The sequence below is a fragment of the Tenrec ecaudatus genome, chromosome 8 (assembly GCF_050624435.1).
Source record: "Tenrec ecaudatus isolate mTenEca1 chromosome 8, mTenEca1.hap1, whole genome shotgun sequence".
Taxonomy (NCBI): domain Eukaryota; kingdom Metazoa; phylum Chordata; class Mammalia; order Afrosoricida; family Tenrecidae; genus Tenrec; species Tenrec ecaudatus.
This window is the reverse complement of record NC_134537.1, coordinates 121,236,977-121,246,093: the sequence shown is the minus strand read 5'-3', so window position 1 is coordinate 121,246,093 and position 9,117 is coordinate 121,236,977. Positions and strand designations below refer to the sequence as shown.

Sequence of the window (9,117 nt, the reverse complement as noted above, 5' to 3'; positions counted from 1 at the left end):
TTCCCTCCCTCCCCACTCTCCCCTCCCTCATGAACCCTTGATAATTTATAAATTATTATTTTGTCATATCTTCTCCTGTCTGACATCTCATGCTGTTTTTTTCTCTTTTTTCTTTTACTTTCTGCATTTTATTTTTTCTCTTATTTATTCCTCCTTTTCATTATTATTATTATTACTTCACTTCTATCAGTTTTATTCTCTCTTTTTGCTTTTTCCACTTTCACTATTATCACTACTTTTCTCTCCTCATTTACAGCTTCTCCTTTCTCTCTCTCCATTTTTTTCTTTTTCCTCCCAAGATAATTTTTAATTAAAAATTTTTATTGAGCAAAATATAGCTGCTAAGGATGTCCTAACAGACCAGGTCAAAGCAGGCTTGGGGCACTCGCTGTGGCTCCAGCCCCCACTCCAGTTGCTGAAACATCTCACCGCTGCTGATCACTAAGCCTTCGGGGAACTCTGCCTACACAGCAGTCTGACCCATCCTGACAGCTGGTCATAGACAGCCGCCTGAAATAATCCTTACCAATAACACAGATAAGGGGCCCCTGGCCTCCCAGAAACATGGGGCCTATGGAAGGATCGAGGAAAAATCAACAGACCACATCACTCCCAACAAAAAAACCCAGAGAGACAAAATATAGTAGCAGAGCTACTATGATCTGCCACAGAAGGAAATTTTCAGAAGTTTTCTCTCAGTAATACAGGAGCTGAGGGAAGCAACCCAGAATCAGTATGCAATGATAGAGAAGACGAAGTCCACAATAGAGGGGATGAAGTCCAACCACCAAAGGTAACTGCAGGAGCTAACATAGGAGGTCGCAGAAGCCACACACAAGGTCACAGATTTATGATTAGGCTTGAGGAGTCAGAGAACCTTATCGGTGATCTTGAGGACACTCAAACAGAACCAAGCAAGCGAGAAAGACAGTCAGATAGGAAAATTAAAAAGCAGAAGATAAGGTGAGATCAATGACAGATGCTAAGAAGAGGAATAATATTTGAACAATCAGTCTCCTGGAGCACAAAACAACACACAAGTTGACAGCCAAGATAGCAAAGGAATTTCTGTAAGAAAACTTTCCGAACCTAACAAGAGAGAACCAGGCACTCATACAGGAAGCAGAAAGGGCGCCAGTTGAACTAAATCCCAAGAAGAACACACCAGGACATATAATAGTAAAAATATCCAACTTCGAGGAAAAAGAGAAAATTTTAAGAGCAGCTAGAGAAAGGAAAACAGTCATATGCAAAGGAGCGCAAGTAAGAGTATGCTCAGACCTATCAGCAGACACCATGAAGAGGAGGAGAGAATGGAGCAATGTCTTCCAAATGCTGAAAGAAAAAAAATGTCTCCACCAGAATCCTGTAACCTGCCAAGTTATCCATTAAGGTAGATGATGAGATAAGGGTCTCCCAGGACAAGGAAAGACTCAAAGAATATGCTACAAGACACCCAACCCTGTGGAATATACAGGCTCACTCAATATGGCCAGAGGATCAACCTCCATCAAGAAAAAACAGGAGACCACCATATAGCCCATCTCCATCTAGAAGCCAACATGCCAGCAACAATTATCAGGACAACAGGATCTCAAAAGGAAAGAAGACAAGATAGAAAATCTCCACTCAAACACAGCACACTGATATGAAGCGAGATAGGTACACACCCAAAACATAAAACAGTGTATGACAACTATGAATCCACAGATAGTGATAATAATTCTGAATACCAGTGGACTCAATTCGTACATTAAAAAAATAGGCTTGAGGACGGGCTGAGAAAACATTATCCATCAACCTGTTGACTGCAAGAGACACATCTTAAGCACACAGACAAGAATATGCTAAGAAGAAAAGACTGGCAGAAAGATTACCAATCAAATGGTAACTCAAGCAAAGCAGGGTGGGCTATCTTAATCTCTGACAAAATGGACCTCAAGATCGAAACCATAAAAAGAGACAAAGAGGGACACTACATAATGCTCAAAGGTGCAGTAAACCAAGAAGCAGTTAGCCTATTGAATATTTATGCTCCTAATAATGGTGCAGTGAATTTCATCAAACTATTAAAAAGATGAAAAAAGAAATTACGGACTCAACAATCATAATAGGTGACGTTAACACTCTGCTGTCAGAGAAAGACAGATCATTGGGAAAGGAGCACAGCAAAGAGGCCATAGAACTAAGCAATGTAATTAGGCAACAGGACCTGAGAGACATTTATAGAGCTTTCCATTCAAATTCAAAGGATTTCACCTTCTTCTCAAGTCCACATGGATCTTTTCAAGAATAGACCACATGCTGGGAAACAAGTCAACTCTGAGGAAATTTAAATACATAGATATTATCCAGATGTCTTTCTCAGACCACCATGCAACAAAGCTGGATATTAATCAGAGGACATCCAGAAAAGCAAGGGCAAGCAATTGGAGGATGAACAACGATCTCCTGTTACATGAATCAGTACATGCCCAGATTAAAGAGGATATTAGGAAGCTTCTAGAAACTATGGAGAGCTAGAATACAGCGTATCAACACTTATGGGACACTGCGAAGGCAGTTGTCAGAGGTAGCTTGATATCATTAAATGCGTATGTGAAAAAAGAGGGGACTTATCACAGATATGTTAACATAAAACCTCCAACAACTAGAAGAGTCAGCAGAACAACCCCTCCAATAGCAAGAGAAAAGATAATAAAAATCAAGGCAGAGTAAAACCAGTGCGAAGACAAGAGAACAATGCAAAAATAAATGCAGCTAAAAGCTGGTTCTACAAAAGGATTAACAAAATTGACAGTTGGCTGGAAAAGCTTACCAAGGATAAAAGGAGAAAACATCAATAGCCAGGATGAGGGATGAAATAGGGGCAATTACAACAGACCCCAATGAGATTAAAAGAATAATCACAAAGTTCTATGAAGGTCTGTATTCTTATGAATTCAGAAATATGGAAGACATGGATAAATATTTGGAAAATCATTCTCTCTCTAGATTATCTCAGACAGAAATCAAGAACCTCCACAAACCCATAGCGAAAGAAGAAATAGAGAGGGTCATCAAGAACCTACCAACAGAAAAAAAGCCCCAGGGCCAGATCGCTTCACAGCAGAATTCTACCAAGCATTCAGGGAAGAGTTGACACCAACACTCCCCAAACTATTCCATAACATAGAAGAGGATGGCAAACTCCCAAACTCATTCTATGAAGCCAGCATAACTTTGATACCCAAAAAGGGCAAAGACCCCACAGGTATAGAGAATTACAAACCAATATCTCTAATGAACATAGATGCAAAAATCCTTAACAAAATATTGGCCAATAGAATACAAAAGTATATAAAACATATCCACCATGACCAGGTAGGATTCATCCCAGTTATGCAGGGATTATTTAACATCCAAAAATCCATCAATAATATACACCACATCGAGAAGAAAAAGGATAAAAGCCATATGATAATATTCATAGAGGCAGAAAAAGCATTTGACAACATCCAACACCCATTCCTAATCAAGACACTCTTGACAATAGGATTGGAAGGTAAGTTCCTCAAGCTGATACAAATTATCTATGAAAGACCAATGACCAATATCATAGTCAATGGACAAAAGACAAAAACAATCCCACTGAAAAAGGGTACAAGACAAGGATGCCCTCTGTCCCCACCTCTATTCAATATCATTCTGGAGGTTGTGGCTAACAACATAAAACAGCAGAAGGACATCAAAGGGATCCAAATGGGAGACGAGGAGGTGAAACTATCACTATTTGCAGACGACATGATCCTATCCATTGAAAACCCCAAAAGCTCCATAGCAGGAGTGCTTACAGCGATAGAGGAATATGGAAGAGTGGCAGGATACAAGATCAATAAACAGAAGTCGGTAGGTTTTCTATACACATCGGACAGGACCATGGAAAAGGGGATTAAAAAGGAAGTACCCTTCATAGTAGCAAATAACAAACTAAAATACCTAGGAATATATTTAACAAAAAATCTAAAGACCTATTTAAAGAAAACTATAAGCCCATACTACAGGAAACCAAAAGCGACCTCCACAAATGGAAGAGCATCCCCTGCTCATGGACTGGAAGGCTTAACATAGTAAAGATGACAATCTTACCTAAAGCACTTTTCAAGTTCAATGCTATATCAATTCAAATACCATTAACCTTCTTCAAAGAATTGGAAATACTGATCACCAATTTCATATGGAGAGGGAAGAAACCCAGAATTAGCAGAGAACTCCTCAAGAAGAAGGACACAGTTGGAGGACTCGCCTTACCCGATTTTAATGCCCATTACACAGCTACAGTGGTCAAAACAGCATGATACTTGCACAATGACAGACACTCAGAGCAGTGGAAAAGAATAGAAAGCCCAAGAGTAAAATCATCAGTATATAGACAACTGATCTTCAGCAAGGGTCCCAAAACCATCAAGTGGGAAGCGTATGCCCTTTTTAATAAGCGGTGCTGGAAACAATGGTTATCCACATGTAGAAAGATGAAACAAGACGTTCACCTCACCCCATGCACAAGAATAAACTCAAGCTGGATCACAGACCTAGAAGTTAAACCCCAAACCATCAGGACCATCAAGGAGGGAATTGGGACTAGCCCCTGAGCACTGGCCCAGGGAACTCACAGGCTCACTGAAATAGGGAAGGGTACACACACAGGTGAAGTGGAAATCAACAAATGGGATTCAATAAGAATAAAACACCTGTGCACCTCGAAAGACTTCACCAAGAGGGTGACAAGACAGCCCACAGACTGGGGAGAGGATTTTTAGTAATGACACATCAGACAAAGGGCTCATTACTAAAATCTACAACACCACCATGACCTGCAAAAAGAGGAAAAGAGTTAAACCCCCAAGGAAGTGGGCAAAAGAACTGAAAATAACTTTCACTAGGGAGGAGCCCCATATGGCCAATAAGCATATGAGAAAGTGTTCCAGGTCCTTAGCCATGAGAGAAATGCAAATCAAAACAACCATGTGATACCACCTAACACCCCCGAGGCTAGCCCAAATCAGCAAATCAGAGAGCAACAAGTGGTGGAGGGGCTGTGGTGAAGTAGGAACCCTCCTCCACTGCTGGTGGTCATTTAGAAAGCAATCTGGAGATACTTAAAGAAAATGGGAATTGAACTACCTTATGACCCAGCCATCCCTCTACTGGGCATATACCCATGGAAGCAACAAATAAAACACGACCAGTTATCTGCACTACAATGTTTAATGTAGCACAAATCACAATTGCAAAGACGTGGAAACAGCCTAAGTTTCTATCGATAGACGAGTGGATTAGTAAACTCTGGCACATACACACAATGGAGTACTGTGCAGCACTGAAAAGCATGGATGATCACATGAAACATGTCGTTTTGTGGGAAGAGCTGGAAGGAATCATGCTAAGCAAGGTAAGCCAAACTCAAAAGGACAGGTATAACATGAGTCCCCTGAGGTAAATACAATCAGCATGGCAGGAATAGAATAATCACCTATTTCACAATAAACGGGTAGAAGCATAGATAGTTGGGGGGAGGGCAGACCACACCTAGGAAGGTACATGAGAGTCAAACATAAATAAGGAGAAGGGGGGCAGGTGGAGGAAGAATTGGGGTGGGGAGACACTGAGTTGATGGCATAGGGGGAGGGGCGAAGGGCACTAACCCACCCAGAGGGAGAGTATTTGGTTGTGTCCCCATAGAACTGGAACATGCATACGGATTCCACCATGACACGCCAAACCAGAAGGGCAACATAACACGTGGAAGAATCCACAGAACAACTGGACCATATGCCAGCCCTAACCAGAATCAGCCCGGCACCCACCATGGAAAAGACTGCCACAGAAAATGAAAATAGATCATCTGGTGTGGGAAAGGAACTGACCTACCACACCATGGAAAAGACTGCCACAGAAAATGAAAATAGATCATCTGGTGTGGGAAAGGAACTGACCTACCACACCACACCAGAAGGAAGCTGAAGCAAAGGAAGGAGGAGTAATGGAGCGAAGCACACCTGGGCCCACCAAGCCCAGAGGATGAGACCCCAGTTCGGAGGGCCCAATGTACAGAGAGGACCATATAGCCGACCTGACTGCGACATACTGCACAATATATAAATGATGGTGATCAATTGAAAAGTGTTACATTTTGAAGAATATTTTATTGTATGTTTTTGTTTAAAAACATTTCTTTCGCAGTTCTAATTTTTCTGTTTTATTTACATTGTATTACGTTGTAATGAGACTTTTTGTTTGCCTTTGTGGATTGTGGGATGAAAGTTAAAAGGGATTAGTGTGTTTGGGTTTGTTTTTTTTTTACAGAAAGTTTTAATACACTTTACTATCTCTCTGTCATCTATGAAAAGGAGCCTGTGGTGGCAGAGGGGTTATGACTTGGACGGCGATGGGCAAGGCCAGCAGTTGAAAGCACCCAGCCAGCTCCGTGGAGAAAGACAGGTCTTTCCACCTGGGAAACCCTCAGAGGCAGTTCTTTTCTGAACAACAAGGTTGCTGTGAGTGGCACTGATGCGATGGCAGTGAGTTTGGTTTGGATTTTTTGAGGGGGCATTTGTGAAAAGACCAAAGAATACTAGGCTAAAAAAAAAAGACACATTACTGGGTAACCGATTTTCTCTCCAACCCCCTCACTTGTTGGTACAAAATTTATCTTCTAATAAGCTCACAATGGTAACATGAGACACTCTGCTTTCCTATTAAAACAAAATTTAATATTGACTTAATATTTTTGATGGCGGATGAGAACAGTCCTTTTGGAATTGACATAAAAACAAATGGGCAAAAACCTCAGGACACACACTGCATCATTATTGTCATGTTACATGGAGGTCAAGAGAGTGTGACCAACTATTCTGTATGTCTGTGGCTGGAAATACATTTTGGGTAAGAATTGGGGTATCAACTTCATTTTGGAATCCTTTCTTTTGTCTATTGGCAAGAATGTTCCTGCCATTTCTCTTCCATCTGAGAGCTGGGCCTTATGCTGTTTCATGCAAATGGCAATTCTAACATATTAGAGTTAGAATTTTTTTTTAAAGATGTATCCTGACGTGGCAGATGCATGCATATTTTCAACTTAGACATATCAAAAATACATTTCAGGCAGCTTCTGGAAACGTTATTTAATGTTTTGTTTTATTAGGGGATTAGGTGTAATTGCCAAAAGGAAGACCTCACAGCCCATTACAACTGTAGTTGTTCCTCTTGTTGTAAAGACAGGCTTAATTTACATAAATCCTCTTGTCACTCAGGTTCTCTTGGGATAAGCAACTCAGAATTGCTGTTTGGAGTTAGCAGTTGGCCATGGGATAGAGTGAACTAATTGGTCTCCACAGGAATTCTCATTTCAATGTAGGCCATCACTGTGTTCCAATCAACGACTTTAATGAACACCATGGATTCAACTGGTAGGGAACTTGGGTCTCCTCCGATTCAGAGCCAGATCTTTTGAGTGGTCATTCAGTTTGTCTTGTCATCTATCGCTCCTACTTGAACATTAGAAAATCATGTCTATGCATGCTTATATTTTCAAGGTCCCTTGATTTACATACATGCCTATCACTCACAAGGCTGCAGGTAAATGAGCCCAGTATTTCATTGTCAGACTGGACTTCTCAGCACACAATGTAAAGCACAACATTTTCCCTGGGGTCCTTCTCACCAGTGATATTTTAAAAATTGGAGTTTTATTCTCTTTTCCCAGATGGCATGGAGAAGTTTATTGCTGGTTAGCTAGGTGGCATTGCGCTGGTTCTGACACAGACTGATCATGTGTGTAACAGAATGAAATACTGCTTGGTCCTACACCATTCTCACAACTGATTCTATTTTTGAGTCCAATGTACCCACTGTGTTAATTCATCTCATTGAGGGCTTTCCTCTTTTTGGCTGACCCTCTACTTTAGCAAACATGAAGTGCTAGTATTATTGCAAGCAAATGCATATTTTGCATTTAAAAATATTTTTAAGATATTATTATCTTTCAAGGTCTAGCACTGAGTACAACACTATCTGTGATATGGTTATATATGTTCACCTTGAAGAAAATCCAATCAATACAAATATTATTTAAATTTATGCACCTACCACAAAAAGTAGTGAAATATTTTACCACCATCTTGGTCTGAAAATAAAATTGCCATCAAGATGCATCGATAATTATTTGTGACTGGAATGAAAAAGTTGGAAACAAAGAGGAAGGGACAGTAGCTGGGAAATATGGACTTATGCAATTCAAAATCGCAAAGAATTGGAAATGACCTAAATTTCCATCAGTTCACAAATGGATTAAAAAACTTTGGTGTATATACACACAATGGAATACTATGCATCCCTAAAAAGCAGTGATGAATGCATGAAGCTTATCATCTCATGGGAAGAGCTGGAATAAATTATGCTAAGTGAAATTAGCCATGCCCAAAAGCACAAGTACAACATTGAGTCTACTGAGCTAAGTTCAAACAGCACAAAGGGCACAGAGGAAAAGCAACTTAACTCATAGATCCTGGGCCACGGTCCTGGGGACCATGGCAGGGGCCAGACATCCAACTAAAAGAAGGTAAAAAGCAAAAAGGGAGAAAGAGAAAGTAAGACAAGAAAAAAGAAAAAGAAGCAGGTAGCATCGGGACTGAAAGATAGCTTTCTCAATACTTACCTGGCAGGGGAGATACCATGATCAGGAAGGTGGTTTTCCCAGGGCGAGGCTTATCCATTGCACTCCAGATGTACTGACCCCTGCGATTTCCCCAAATGTGGGAAACTGGACTGCATAATTTGTGGTAGTGGGGGACTGCATATGCGCTCTCCCCTAAAAAAAAAGAAAGATAGCTTTCTCACCTTTCCCATTTCCTTAAGGACCACAGAGGGAGGAAAGAAGAAAAAAATGACGGCCTGGGGAATCAGGGCACTAATTCACCCATGGGGAGGGTACTATTTATGTCTACATAGTGAAGGGCGGGAGGGAATAGCCCTCGTTCCCATGAGCCAAACCTTGAGGACAATATAACTGTACTGAGCAATGATTAACAGAGATGACTGTGGGGGCGGGTCCCACTCCAAGCTATGTTGACCCCCTTC

At 40.9% G+C, this 9,117-nt stretch overlaps 1 non-coding gene across 1 annotated transcript; it reads left to right on the top strand.

Moving 5' to 3' along the window:
• Nucleotides 1–8,687: 8,687 nt before the first annotated feature.
• LOC142455935 (U1 spliceosomal RNA) lies at nt 8,688–8,851 on the top strand. Its single transcript, XR_012786039.1, has one exon. It is a non-coding gene; the product is annotated as a U1 spliceosomal RNA (small nuclear RNA).
• Nucleotides 8,852–9,117: the final 266 nt, after the last annotated feature.